This window comes from Acipenser ruthenus, chromosome 10, assembly GCF_902713425.1.
Source record: "Acipenser ruthenus chromosome 10, fAciRut3.2 maternal haplotype, whole genome shotgun sequence".
Taxonomy (NCBI): Eukaryota; Metazoa; Chordata; class Actinopteri; order Acipenseriformes; family Acipenseridae; genus Acipenser; species Acipenser ruthenus.
In genome coordinates, this window is record NC_081198.1 from 22649646 (window position 1) to 22665226 (window position 15581).

Here is a 15581-nt window from a genome sequence, read left to right on the forward strand (position 1 = left end):
CCCCACACTCCACCTTGGCTCCCCTCCCCCCCCAGTCTTTTGTATACAAAGCAATATCAGAAGCATCCCTTAAATGAACCTCTTGCAAAAAACAAAAAGAAAATGACAAAGAATTTAAATAAAGAAACACAGAAACTCGCTTATTATAACCCCTCAAACCTCTTACATTCATAGAAATAAGAGATAAAGACATAATGCACTAAAAAAGAAATGAAAAACAAAAAAAAATAAACCATCATTCACAAGTGAGAAAACCACAAAAAAACCCTCAAACCATTAGTCCCAAAAAGTCTAGCCCTAGAAAGGGCCCATACCTTCTGTATCCACATAACTCTCATTTTGCTCCTCTGGTAACCCCATGCCTGAGTCATAAGGACCTGGACTCACTGGTGAAAGACATAAGACTGCCGACTGCAGCACCTCTTCCTCCAAACCAGTGTCCGGTATCATGGAAGATGATGAAGAAACCGATCCAAATACCTCCTCTGCAGTCCCTGACTCCACTAAACTTAACTGCTGGGAAGAAACAGCCTCTAAGTCCTTTGGTACCTCCATGCGCTGCACGCCCACTATCTTCTTTGGAGTCCCCTCTAAACCAGCAGACGCTGTCTCATTTTCCACTTCTTTGTTCCTCTTCCTCCCCTTTCCCCTTCCTTTTCCTTTTCCCTGAACCAAAATCTGCTCCGTCGTATCAGTCACGCCATCAGGGGTATCTCCCCACGACACCCCTTCCATTTCTTCTTCACCACCTTTTACCTTATCACCTTCTGCTGCCCCTCCGTCAGGCACAGCAATATGCCTCATCTCCTTCAACACTTTTTCAATTGGAGGCATGTCATCCACCACTTCCAAGCCATCTGTCTCACGGCCCCATGCAACATCAGCATATGTCTGCTTCTGTTTAGGACAATTTTTAAACAAATGCCCTTCTTCTCCACAGACATTACAGCTCTTATTTTTCTGATAGTCTTTTGAAACATGTCCCAGTTCTCCACAGTTCCTGCATCTCTCTTGTGTACACCCGACCTCTATATGGCCAAAACTGGAACATTTTCTGCAGAACAGGGGCTGCCGTGAATAAAACAGATAACCCCTATCTGCTCCAATAAAGAAATTTGCGGGGGGATGACGGAACCCATCATACCCTCCCTCCTCTTGCCGAAGCAGCACCTGAAACTGTCTCTTCCCGTTCCAAATTTTAAAGCCGTCTCTAAGTAATTTTGCCCCGGAAATCACATCCACATACCTGGACAGGAAAGCACTTATGGCTAAATCCGACACGTACGGATTGTACATATGTACTGTTATAATCCGGAAATTTGTTTTAGCCAAGGACTCCACGGAAAAAAATGATAAAGGCTCTTGATCCTCTTTAGCATTACAAGTATCAAGAAGATACTGAAAGGCTTGTGCGCTATGCAAAGTGACGTCCAAAAATTTAGATGTTCCATTCCTTTGTAAACAAAAGATTTCTTCCGGCTCAAAATTCAAAACTCCCAGCAATACTTCTCGAATAAATTGTTCTCTATCCCGCATCTCCTCCTCCGCTCTTCCCTTCCACAAAAATCTCGCAGTATTCCTAAGCCCAGCCCGACCAGCTGACTTAAATGGATTGTTGTAGGCCATCCTGCACACCGCCTTCTCTTTCTCCTAGTGAACAAATGCTGCGGTCATGCCACACACACTTGATCTAAGCCAAGAGGCCAAGAAGCGATGGCGACTTGGCCCTTGCCCGGGGCCCCCCAGGTGGGTGCAAAATTTCAAGCACAAGCAGACCCCAAAAAATCGGGCTGCTGCTTCCAGAGGGGAAATGTGCAATTTAAGCAGGAGAAAACAAAACAAAGCAAAAACACACACATAACACCAAAAACAAAACAAACTGGCGGAGTGCGTCTTACAAATAGTCATGCCAAGCTGCTATGCTGTGCAAGGTGCCTTGGGTAACTACAACTGTGCCTCGCTGGCTGGCTGGCTGGCTGGCTGGCTAAGGACCTGGCATAGGGACATGTTCCACCACACTTGTCTGGTTAGCTGCATGCTCCCAGGAAACAAACTGCTGCTGTCTACATTATCACCTCATGTGAATAAAAGAAAGAAAGACAGCAAGAAAGAAAGAGAGAAAGAAAGAGAGAAAGAAAGAGAGAAAGAGAGAAAGAAAGAAAGAGAGAAAGAAAAAAAGAATTAAAACGGCGGGAAAACTTGCATCAACACTGGCACTCTCCCTCCAGCAGGGGTAGACAAAATGCTCACAGGAGAGATCCAGATCTGACTTTGACCAACGTTAGAGAAAGGTGTGCACCGTTCCCGGAGGTACTGCAATACCGGGCCGATGCGTGGAGTGGACGGAGCAAGCCCCTGTTCCATCTCCCGATTCCAAAAATCAATTTAATATATGGTCCCCTGATAGGGGACGTATCAGATATTAAACTGATAAGAACAGATTTTTTTTTTTTTATTAATGGAAAAAAATACACATACAAACATAACTCACAAAACACACTTAAACATCACACATTACAATACAAAAATAACTATAACCACTTATATACAACAAACTCATGAACAGAACCAACACATTACAATCCACTTATAAAAAAACACATTACATATCACATTACATCTCTCCCATATATGCAACAAATACAAAACATAATCACGCATACAATTCCATTTTTGAAACCTTTCTACAGGATAACATGTGCCCCTAACAATATGCCTATCCTACTTCTAATAAACAAGCAGCAAGATCTCATCCCACGCCAGTAGCCCACAGATCTCCACGTCTCCATTCCTCAAGCCTCCATCTTCTCTTCGCCTCTTGTCGGCCAAGTCGCAAAGCGTCCTTTAGGACATAGTTCTCCATCTGACTTAGTCCCATTTCAAGAACAGCCTGGGCAGGCAGGCTCACGCCCTTCACCACCAAACAGTTCCTTGCCTTCCAAATTGCATCACACAGACAGCGTATTAGGACCCACAGCATGCCCCACTGCACTTTGCTCAGTTTCTCTTGGTCTTTCTTCGGGCTCCCATACAGCACACGCTGCCTATGTATGGGCAGCTGTCCCCGGAACAAATCCAGGACGGAGCCTGCCTCACTCCACACCTTCCTCGCCTCCAGACATCCCCAGAGAACGTGACCGACCGTTTCTTCCTCTCCACACTTCTCTCTCGGGCATCTGGGTGACCTCCCCAGATTACATGCATGCATCACCGCTCGAACTGGCAATACATCGTGGGCTACCAACCAAGACAGATCTCGATGCTCGTTCATCAGGGCAGGATGGCTCGCGTTCTGCCACACTTCTGGCGTCTCGTCTAATACAAGGCCATGAACCGGACACATATCCCCATTACCCTGCAGAAAGTTAAACAGAGATTTACCATTAGCCACAATTTCAGCCTTACATCCTTCCAGCCCCTTGGACATCACAAATCTTTTAAATAACGCATAATGATAGGGCAGATCAAAGGCTGTTGGCACAGACAAAGGCACGGACATCAACTTTAACTTCCTCAAATAGGAACTAATATAGAATCTCACAAAGCAGGCCCCTTTTGACACACCATTCAGACACATCGCAAAATGCAATGCACAAAACTTTGACATTAAAAACGTCTGGACATCTGGCAACCCTTTCCCCCCTTTAATTTATCCTTCCCCACCACACTCCTCCTCACTCTCTCCCATTTCCCCTGCCAAAAAAAACGAAACACAGCTCTGTTTAGCAGCGTTACCACATTCCTAGATGGTGGGAACACGACCGCCACATACAACAACAGTGGCAATATTACCCCCTTTACCACCATCACCCTCCCCTCCATCGTAAGCCTCCTCAGCCTCCAAAACCCTAGCTTTTTATTGACCCTACTTCCCACCTCCTCCCAGTTCTTACCCCCTGATCCATTAGCATCAAATTTCACCCCCAGAATCTTAATGCAGTCTTCCTTAACTTTTAATTTTATACTACCCCTCCCGTCCCATTTCCCATAGAACATTGCCTCTGATTTCTCCTGGTTCAGTTTAGACCCAGACGCACGACAAAAAACATCAGCTTTCTCCAAAGTCCTCTGAATGGACAACTCATCCCGACAGAGGACATTGACATCATCCATATACAAGACACATTTAACCTCCTGCCCCCCACTCCCAGGAATAGTTAACCCTTTATACACTGGGTCCCTTCTCAAAGCTTGTGCCAGCGGCTCCATACAACAGATAAACAGGAGCGGAGATAACGGACAGCATTGACGGACGCCACATCCCACACTAACTGGATTTGACAGACACCCATTTACCAATACCCTGCTATACACACCCTTATATAACAGGCCCACCCAGTCTAAAAACCTCTTTGCAAACCCCATTTTTCGCAGAACACCAAACATGAACTGATGCGAGACCCGATCATACGCCTTTTCAAGATCTAAATTTAGTACACATAATCGAATTCCCCTGTCTCTCGCATAACAGATGACATCTCTCATCAATACCAGGCTGTCCGTGATCTTCCTACCTGGAACGGCACAAGTTTGATCCGGGTGGATAACATCCCCCAGCACATCCCTCATACGTTGAGCCAACAATTTACTGAACAATTTAAAATCCTGGTTCAACAATGTAATTGGCCGCCAATTTTTCAGCTCAGCCTTATCCCCCTTTTTAAAAATCAATGTAATAATGCCCTCTCTAAATGAAGGTGGAAACTCCCCTCCCTCCTCCCCACACTCCCGAAACAAGGCCAACAGATCTGGTGCCACTAACTCCCAAAACTTTAAATAGAACTCCACAGGGAGCCCATCCCCCCCCCGGTGTCTTGCCCAGCCTCACCCCCCTGACCACCTCATCTAACTCTTCCCTCGTAAACTCTTTGTCCAACTGCCCTCCATCCCCCACCTCCCGCTCCAAATGTCCTAACACCTCCTCCATAGCCCCCATTTCAATTTCTTTCCTTACATAAAGGCCCCCATAAAACTCCTCCACCACCCTCAACAGCCCCTCTGTAGTCTTAACTAAAGCCCCATCCCTCCCTTTCATAGAGTCTATAAATTTCCTCCCATCCAGCACCTTTTTAAAAAAATACCGACTACACTTTTCATTTTCCTCTAAATGCTTCTCTCTGCTTTTAAATAAGAGCCCCTTCACCCTCCTCTCTACCACCCCCTTCAGTCTCTTTTTCACTTCCCTGATCTCTTCACTAAAGTCCAGCCCTGCATTGTACAATTTAGTTAAACTCTCCAGCTCCTTGAACAAAACCTTCTCCTGCCTTCTCTCCCTCTCTGCCTTCCTCCTCCCCGCCCAAATAAAGAAATGTTTCGTTTTCTCCTTCACCAGATCCCACCACTCTGCCTGGGACCCACAAAGGTCCTTTAAGGACAACCACTGGCCATACCGCTCTCTAAATACCTCACACACCCAATCATCCTCCAACAACTCGCAATTTAACTTCCACACACCCCTCCCTACATCCACACAACCTGTAAGGTCAAAAGCAGCTTTCAGCGCACAGTGGTCAGAGAAAAACATTGGCACCAGCACACACTCCTCGCACTCCACCCTCTGTGAGACAAACACAAAATCAATCCTGGACGCCTGGGTTCCATCCCCTTTCACCCAAGTGAAACCTCTTTCCCCCACATTGTTCACTTTAAAACAGTCCACTAGTCGAAAGTCCTCCACTATTTCTTTTAGCATTTTACAAGATTTATCCAGCTTGAACCCCTTCTTTATCTCTCACCTATCCTCCATTGTTAACCCACAATTAAAATCCCCTGCTACAATAACCGGCCTGCTCCTCACTAATTTAACCCTTAAATCTTCAAATAAACTAGCCCTCCCCTCCACCTCTGGCGGAGCATACACATTAATTAAGCTAAAACTTTTCCCAAAATATTCCCCCTCCACCTCCAGCACCCTACCTTTTTCAATCACTCTATGATCTTTAATCATAACCCCCTTATTTTTAATCAAAATTGCTACCCCATCTGATTTATTTTCATTTGATCCGGACCACACAGATGGCCCATAACCCCACCTCCCCTCATAAGTACTATAGTCCTCCAACCCAGGGATACCACACTCTTGCAAACACAAACTATCACACTGTATCCCACTCAAATATGACAACACCAACGTACACCTATCACGACTTTTAATACTCCTAACATTTATAGTAACCACACTCAGAGCCATTGCAAAACAAGCTAACAGCCATACACATACAGAATCCTGCATCAGGATATTTTTAAAAGGGGCTCCTCCCCCTCCCCCTCCTGGCCAGTTACCACAAATTCCTCCCTCATACTTACCTCACCCGAGGAAAACACTACGACCCCCTCCAGATCCAGGAACGGCTCTCCCCCATTCTTCTCCGCACCACCATCTCCTCTATAGTCACCCCTAGAGGAAACGATTGAACTGGGGGATGAAAAAAACTCCTGTCCTATTCCCCCACTTCCCTGCTTCTTTTTCTTCTTCCCCTTCTTCCTCCCCTCCACCCTCACAAACCCATCCCCCTCCTCACTATGTAACTTCCTTTTCCCTGGAGTCCACTCTTGATCCATATCCTCTGAGTTACCATCCTCCTCCTCCTCCCGTCCTGTTCCCTCAACACTAGCCTCATCCCGCTCCCGCTTTGCACACGGAATACCGCCCCCTCCATCATCCTCCACAGAGCTTACCACCCCACTCCCCCTATACACCTCCTCCCTGCTCCTTCCACTGGACCCCTCCCCTGGGTCCTCACTCTCCTCCTCTGATGGGGACACCATCAAATCTTCCTCCAGAACAGATCCCTGCTGATCACTTCCCCCCTCCCCCTGTGCCTCCCCCTCCCTCCCCTCCTCCCTCACCTCTCCTCTATTCTCCTCCCTCTCACCCCCCTTCTCCTGCTGCTCACTTCCCCCTTTCTGCCTCCCCTCACCCTCCTCCTCCTCCTTCTCCTCCTCACTCTCTTCTCCCTCCTCATACCTCTTAGCCCTATTGGCAAAGGATCTAGGACAATTCATGAAAAAGTGTGTCTCACTCCCACACAGATTACACTTCCTCTGAACTTCACATTCCCTAGCCATGTGCCCCTCCTCTTTACACACATTACACACCACTCTCTTACACACCACCGCTAAGTGCCCCACACCTCCACACTTCCGACACACCTTAGGCTGGCCGAAGTAATGCACATACCCCCTGTCAGCACCAAGTGCAATGTCAGAAGGTATGTGCAGAAACCCATCATATGTCCCTAAGCCTCTCCACAGCTCACACACCACCCTCCATGCCCCAGTCCACACCCCATCATCATCCCTTCACATGGCAATACCTCCTCAACCAAGTGCACACGTCCTGTCCCTTCACCATCTCTGAGCCCATTCTCACAATCACAACCCTTCGTGCATTATTTGTCAGTTTCTCCAAACTCAACTTCTTAATCAGATCATGTCCCCTTAGGTTATGAAACCTGCTCACACACTCCATCATACCCGCTTCAGACATAAAACTTACATCCCATTGGCCTCCTTTCCCTGTCGTAATAATACAGTTTAAATCAATAGGCCTAAACCCCAACACCTTCTGTACAACCCCTCTGGAAAACTCAAGCCTATTCAAAAACAACTTCTCCTCCCCCTGTCGACTCATTTATAGAGAACCTAACACAATTTAAACGGCGTCCCCCAACCCTTGGACCCACCATTCCAAAAAATTAAGAAGCAATAGAAATATTGTAAAAAACACCCAAAAAGGCAAAAGAAAATACTTAACTAGAAAGCAGATAAGGTGCCCTCAAAGGGTCCCCCTTACCTGCTAAGCAAAACTGGCTCCTGGTCTTCCCTCCTTCGTCCACCACCTCAGCTACCAGCAACCAATATTGCCACCGTTTACCGTTACCGTTACCGTTACCGTTACCGTACCCGTACCGTACCGTACCGTACCGTACCTTACCTTACCTTACCTATCGCTTCCAAATCGAGCTGCGGTCAAGCCACACACTTGATCTTAGCCAAAAGGCCGAGAAGCGATGGCGACTTGGCCCTTGCCCGGGGCCCCCCAGCCCGAACGGCACAGGGGGATTCAAAGGTGGGTGCAAAATTTCAAGCACAAGCAGACCCCCAAAAAACGGGCTGCTGCTTCCAGAGGGGAAATGTGCAATTTAAGCAGGAGAAAACAAAACAAAGCAAAAACACACACATAACACCAAAAACAAAACATAAACTGGCGGAGTGCGTCTTACAAATAGTCATGCCAAGCTGCTATGCTGTGCAAGGTGCCTTGTGTAACTACAACTGTGCCTCGCTGGCTGGCTGGCTGGCTGGCTGGCTAAGGACCTGGCATAGGGACATGTTCCACCACACTTGTCTGGTTAGCTGCATGCTCCCAGGAAACAAACTGCTGCTGTCTACATCATCACCACATGTGAATAAAAGAAAGAAAGACAGCAAGAAAGAAAGAGAGAAAGAAAGAGAGAAAGAAAGAGAGAAAGAAAGAGAGAAAGAGAGAAAGAAAGAAAGAGAGAAAGAAAAAAAAAGAAGTAAAACGGCGGGAAAACTTGCATCAACACTGGCACTCTCCCTCCAGCAGGGGTAGACAAAATGCTCACAGGAGAGATCCAGATCTGACTTTGACCAACGTTAGAGAAAGGTGTGCACCGTTCCCGGAGGTACTGCAATACCGGGCCGATGCGTGGAGTGGACGGAGCAAGCCCCTGTTCCATCTCCCGATTCCAAAAATCAATTTAATATATGGTCCCCTGATAGGGGACGTATCAGATATTAAACTGATAAGAACAGATACTACACTTGATCTTAGCCAAAAGGCCGAGAAGCAATGGCGACTTGGCCCTTGCCCGGGGCCCCCCAGCCCGCACGGCACAGGGGGATTCAAAAGGTGGGTGCAAAATTCCAAGCACAAGCAGACCCCCAAAAAATGGGCTGCTGCTTCCAGAGGGGAAATGTGCAATTTAAGCAGGAGAAAACAAAACAAAGCAAAAACACACACATAACACCAAAAACAAAACATAAACTGGCGGAGTGCGTCTTACAAATAGTCATGCCAAGCTGCTATGCTGTGCAAGGTGCCTTGGGTAACTACAACTGTGCCTCGCTGGCTGGCTGGCTTGCTAAGAAGGTCCTGGCATAGGGACATGTTCCACCACACTTGTCTGGTTAGCTGCATGCTCCCAGGAAACAAACTGCTGCTGTCTACATCATCACCACATGTGAATAAAAGAAAGAAAGAAAGCAAGAAAGAAAGAGAAAGAAAGAGAGAAAGAAAGAAAGAGAGAAAGAAAAAAAAAAGAAGTAAAACGGCGGGAAAACTTGCATCAACACTGGCACTCTCCCTCCAGCAGGGGTAGACAAAATGCTCACAGGAGAGATCGAGATCTGACTTTGACCAACGTTAGAGAAAGGTGTGCACCGTTCCCGGAGGTACTGCAATACCGGGCCGATGCGTGGAGTGGACTAGCAAACCCCTGTTCCATCTCCCGATTCCAAAAATCAATTTAATATATGGTCCCCTGATAGGGGACATATCAGATATTAAACTGATAAGAACAGATACTACACTTGATCTTAGCCAAAAGGCCGAGAAGCGATGGCGACTTGGCCCTTGCCCGGGGCCCCCCAGCCCGGACGGCACAGGGGGATTCAAAGGTGGGTGCAAAATTCCAAGCACAAGCAGACCCCCAAAAAACGGGCTGCTGCTTCCAGAGGGGAAATGTGCAATTTAAGCAGGAGAAAACAAAACAAAGCAAAAACACACACATAACACCAAAAACAAAACATAAACTGGCGGAGTGCGTCTTACAAATAGTCATGCCAAGCTGCTATGCTGTGCAAGGTGCCTTGGGTAACTACAACTGTGCCTCGCTGGCTGGCTGGCTTGCTAAGAAGGTCCTGGCATAGGGACATGTTCCACCACACTTGTCTGGTTAGCTGCATGCTCCCAGGAAACAAACTGCTGCTGTCTACATCATCACCACATGTGAATAAAAGAAAGAAAGACAGCAAGAAAGAAAGAGAGAAAGAAAGACAGCAAGAAAGAAAGAAAGAGAGAAAGAAAAAAAAAAGAAGTAAAACGGCGGGAAAACTTGCATCAACACTGGCACTCTCCCTCCAGCAGGGGTAGACAAAATGCTCACAGGAGAGATCCAGATCTGACTTTGACCAACGTTAGAGAAAGGTGTGCACCGTTCCCGGAGGTACTGCAATACCGGGCCGATGCGTGGAGTGGACGGAGCAAGCCCCTGTTCCATCTCCCGATTCCAAAAATCAATTTAATATATGGTCCCCTGATAGGGGACGTATCAGATATTAAATACTCTTTTATTGAGATTTTACATTTTTTTTTCCATTTACACCCATTCGTTTTTTCATTCATTTTACATTTCTTTTAAAGATGACATTCATGCATACAGACATACATTTTGTTTTAAAAGCATTTAAAATACATTTAAAAACACCAAGACAATTGTGCTTTGTACATGGTTAAAACAGACACAGATTAAAATCAACATGAAAAAAACCTGTGCTGTTTTAAAAGTGACTGGAAAAAAAGAACCATCTATAAAAAAACAGTGCTTGTGAGGGCCGGGGAGTGCTCTCTAAAAAGGATCAAAAGTGAACATAAAACTATATTACTAAAACAGGGACAGGGGAAAAGGGACAGTGTGTAAAACAGTGGGTTAAAATTCTAAAATTTTAAAACACTTAAAATGTAACTTTTAATAGTTAACATTAAAAATCTTTTAGATACATAAAACAAAACAAAAAAAAATCAAATAAAACATTCAAAGTAAATCAAATAAAAGTCCATAAAACTGAAACAAAAAGACTACATAAAAACCAGGGCACCGTTCAAAAACGGTCATGCCAGCTAAAAAGGGCGGAATGCTGGCATGACAACATAAATAAAAGGCTTAGCGGTGCCCCGTAGTCCCGCTCCTAGGAGCTAGCGGTTCCAGTTTTTTCCTTTATTCCATCTTCACGTCCTGAAGTCCGGCGATCCTCCACTCCACGCAGGCCTTGTCCTTCCCGAGGGTCCAGATGTCCAGAATTACAAAGTCCTTGATAAGAGTTTGTGCCCTGGTCGTGGTGATAGTGTCTAGCTCCTGCTTGTGATAGACACAGACGTTACGGCCTTCCCACAGGATCTGCTTGACAACATTGATGACACGCCAAACACACTTAGCTGTGCTGGTAGTGATTCCTCCCGCAGGCCCATAGAGCACAGTCTCAGCGGTCATCTTGGCCGTGTCAGCAAACCTGTTTAGGAAGACAGAGACAGAGAGCCAGACACTGCCAGCCACATCACACTCCCAGAAGATATGGGCTGGTGTTTCTCTCTTGCGGCACTTTGCATAGGGGCATGTTTCTACTTGGGCTAGTCCCCTCCTGAACATGAACGCTCGAGTGGGGAGTGCACTGTGGACGGTGTTCCATGCTATATCCTTCTGGACATTACTGAGGCAGCTGTGAGACACATTCTCCCAGATTTTTTGGCTTTGGGTGAGGGAGAAAGTAGCTACTTTTTCAATTTCCTGGGAACCGGCAAGATATTTAGTTACAGCCTTGTATTCCCAGGAGGCCAATTTTGCTTTATCTAAGCCCAATTTATATATAGTGTCCCTTAAGGTTCTATAATACAATGGGGGGTCCCAGGAGTACGGCACAGTGTTATCAATAGTGCAGAGGCCCAAGGCCCTGAGACAGGTGGCAAAATAGAAACGATTCATGTAACATACCTTCCTGTCCAGGGCCTGGATGTTCTTGATAGTTTGCGTGAGCCCCTGCACTCGGGTGAGCTGCACAACGTCCGGGACCCCCTTACCTCCCTTCTTGTCGGCTTTACTCAGGGTGGCTCGCTTTACCCTCTCCATCTTGCTGCCCCAGATAAAGCGGTGGATAATGCGGTCCACCACTTTTTTGGTGGTCCTGTCTGGGGGAAAGATTTTTCCTACATAAGAGAGGATGGGGAACAGTATAGACTTAGTTATTAATACTCTACCCGTCATTGTTAAGGATCTTGTGCTCCATCCGCCAATCTTTTTACGGACCTGGTTAATGGCCGCCATCCAGCTCTGGGCCCCCGAGCTATTGTTCTCGAAAATGAGGCCCAGAATCTTGATTTTGTCCTTTTTGACAGGGTACATGTCCGACAGTTCCCTATCTACCTGCCAATTTTTAGACACGTAGACTTCGCTCTTGGACTTATTAATCACTGCCCCGGTCGCCGTGCAGTACTTCTCAAGGATATTACTAATCCGAGGTACCGACGATGTGTTGGTGCAAATGAGTGACACATCGTCCATATATGCTGTTGTTTTGACCTGGACCCCGTTGGATCCAGGCAGCTGGAAACCAGTTATATTGGTATCCCTATGAATTGCCTGCAGGAGGGGTTCAATGCACACGACATATAGCAGTGGGGATAGTGGGCAACCCTGTCTGACCCCTGACTGGATAGATATTTTACCAGTCAGGTGCCTGTTCACCAAGACTCGGGTACTAATGTTTGTATATATGGTTTTAACCCACCCCCTAAGTCCAGGAGCGAATTTCATCTGGTCCATCACTTTGTACATATATTCATGGCTTACCCTATCGAACGCCTTCTCCTGGTCAAGGTTGAACAGGCAGAGGGGATGGTTCCGTTCTCTAGAATAAGCCAGAATGTCCCTTGTTAACATTAAAATATCCGTGATGGACCTCCCTGGGACGCCACAAGCCTGGTCGGGGCCAATGACCAAAGGGAGGTGTACTTGTAGCCGGAGCATCAGAGCTTTGGCTAGTATCTTGTAATCCACGCAAAGGAGGCTGATTGGGCGCCAATTCCGTAGATCTTTAACTTCCCCTTTCTTATGAAGGAGAGTAATTACACTCTCCCGCATAGAAGGGCCCAACCGCTTCTCCCTGTAGACCGCTCTGTAGACCTCCGCTAAGTGGACTTTTAGCGTGTCCCAAAAAAGATGGTAATACTCACCCGGGATGCCATCTGGACCTGGCGTCTTACCGGTGTTCATGGTCTTAACCGCCTGGGTGAGCTCCTCCAGCGTGAGTTCTGGGTCCTTCTCCTCCTCCTCCTCGTCCCGCACTGAGTCAGGCTCCAACTGGCTCAGGAACCACTCTATCAGGGTGTCATCTGTAGCTTTGATGTTATACAGGTCCCTATAGAAGTTCTCTACCACTTTTTTCACTCCCTCACTATCCTCTACTATCCTCCCCCTACTGTTGAGCATGGAGGACATCAAGTGCCGCTTCTCCCTCGTTTTCTGGAAGAAGAAGCGAGTACACTTTTCGTCTTCCTCCATTTTTTGCACTTTTGCATTGTGCATGACCTTTCGTTGTTCCTCCCTACAAAGCACTGAAAGATCTAGCTTGGTCTGGGCTATCTCGTCGCTTACAGGGAACCCCCGAAGCTGAAGCAGGCTCAGACGCTGGAGGGCAGCATTCAGGTGTTTATATTTGGCCCTCCTTTCTTTTGCTTTCCTCTTGCCTGCTGCTATGAAATAACCCTTAGTTCTGATTTTGACCATCTCCCACCACTCTATAGGGGAGTTGAATAGGTCACGCAAAGTGGTCCACTCAACAAGCCTGCTCTTATAGGCTGCAGCTATGGAGGGGTCATCGAGTAAGGAGGTGTTTAATTTCCAGACCCCTGACCCCATCTGGGAGGTCTGAGGGACCTGCAATGTTACCTGCAGGAGCCTATGGTCAGAGAAGAAGACGGCCTGGGTGTCTACTGCCGTCTTCGTAAGGGAGCTGGTATGCAGGACGAGATCTATACGGGAGAAGGAGGTCCCAGATGAGCTCACCCAGGTAAAGGGAGGCACCAGGTCCTTACCTGCATCACACAGGGAGAAATCAAATATTACGGAGGACAAAACTCTACTAGAGCGGTCGTTGCGTGGCCTGCTCCGGTCTACGTCCCTCAGAGCACAATTGAAGTCACCTGACACGATGACGGGTATCAGATATTAAACTGATAAGAACAGATACTACACTTGATCTTAGCCAAAAGGCCGAGAAGCGATGGCGACTTGGCCCTTGCCCCGGGCCCCCCAGCCCGGACGGCACAGGGGGATTCAAAGGTGGGTGCAAAATTCCAAGCACAAGCAGATCCCCAAAAAACGGGCTGCTGCTTCCAGAGGGGAAATGTGCAATTTAAGCAGGAGAAAACAAAACAAAGCAAAAACACACACATAACACCAAAAACAAAACATAAACTGGCGGAGTGCATCTTACAAATAGTCATGCCAAGCTGCTATGCTGTGCAAGGTGCCTTGGGTAACTACAACTGTGCCTCGCTGGCTGGCTGGCTTGCTAAGAAGGTCCTGGCATAGGGACATGTTCCACCACACTTGTCTGGTTAGCTGCATGCTCCCAGGAAACAAACTGCTGCTTTCTACATCATCACCACATGTGAATAAAAGAAAGAAAGAAAGCAAGAAAGAAAGAGAAAGAAAGAGAGAAAGAAAGAAAGAGAGAAAGAAAAAAAAAGAAGTAAAACGGCGGGAAAACTTGCATCAACACTGGCACTCTCCCTCCAGCAGGGGTAGACAAAATGCTCACAGGAGAGATCCAGATCTGACTTTGACCAACGTTAGAGAAAGGTGTGCACCGTTCCCGGAGGTACTGCAATACGGCCGATGCGTGGAGTGGACGGAGCAAGCCCCTGTTCCATCTCCCGATTCCAAAAATCAATTTAATATATGGTCCCCTGATAGGGGACGTATCAGATATTAAACTGATAAGAACAGATTTTTTTTTTTTTTTTTTATTAGAAAAATTCCACAAATTTATTATACAAACAATTTTCCAAATATATAGTCACATACATCAATAATTACAATATAAACAAACCCTTCCACCTTTCTCTTGCTGAATTATACCCCCATTTCAACACATCCCTTTTAACTCTACCCCTTATGTCACTACACACTCTTTCAATTATTACCTCCCCTTTTATCTCTGTTATTTTTAATCAGTTTATTTCTACATTCCCATAATTCAAACTTAATTAAACTGAGAATTAACCATAACAGCCATTGTTGTTTTGTTTTTGTGGCACTCTTTACAAACCCTTTCAATATTACATCGTATGACAGCTTTGTTCCTGGTACCACCTTGTCTATGATCACTCTAGTTTTATTCCATACTGTTGCTGCAAATGGACATTCCCAAAACACATGTTCCTGTGTTTCTTCCACAAAACATGTTCCCCTAGGACAAAAAGCATTTCTGGTCAGTTTATGTCTGAATAACACCTCCCTTACAGCCATCCTTTTATGAAGCATCATCCAATTTAAATCTTTTAGGTTATTATCTAGCCCCTTTGGCTGAATATTTCCCCAAGTCTCAGGGGCCACTGAACTGTATTCATTATTATAAAATACTTTCACCGATTCTTTATACAGTTCTTTATGCTCTGTGCAGATCTCTACCTCTTTACAGACTGGATTCTGCTTCAGCCACTTCACCGCATGTTGATAATGTCCTGGTAATTGCTCCGCTCTTGGTCCCATGTTATTTATTTTAACAAAATGTCTCATTGTAAATGAAAACCATAATCTAACAAAAAACTGAAAATT

General features: G+C 46.3%; 3 non-coding genes and 3 pseudogenes across 3 annotated transcripts; all 6 read right to left on the bottom strand.

The window, feature by feature from the left end:
• Window positions 1-2288: 2288 nt before the first annotated feature.
• LOC131738401 (U2 spliceosomal RNA) lies at window positions 2289-2472 on the bottom strand. The gene has a single exon (XR_009329944.1). It is a non-coding gene; the product is annotated as a U2 spliceosomal RNA (small nuclear RNA).
• Window positions 2473-8629: 6157 nt separating this feature from the next.
• Window positions 8630-8820, bottom strand: LOC131739228 (U2 spliceosomal RNA). Its single transcript, XR_009330395.1, has one exon. It is a non-coding gene; the product is annotated as a U2 spliceosomal RNA (small nuclear RNA).
• Window positions 8821-9398: 578 nt separating this feature from the next.
• On the bottom strand, window positions 9399-9588 carry LOC131738345 (U2 spliceosomal RNA). Its single transcript, XR_009329908.1, has one exon. It is a non-coding gene; the product is annotated as a U2 spliceosomal RNA (small nuclear RNA).
• Window positions 9589-10171: 583 nt separating this feature from the next.
• LOC131738629 (U2 spliceosomal RNA) lies at window positions 10172-10327 on the bottom strand (annotated as a pseudogene).
• A 3605-nt stretch (window positions 10328-13932) lies between these two features.
• On the bottom strand, window positions 13933-14024 carry LOC131738569 (U2 spliceosomal RNA; annotated as a pseudogene).
• Window positions 14025-14600: 576 nt separating this feature from the next.
• Window positions 14601-14780, bottom strand: LOC131738537 (U2 spliceosomal RNA; annotated as a pseudogene).
• Between the last annotated feature and the right edge of the window lie 801 nt (window positions 14781-15581).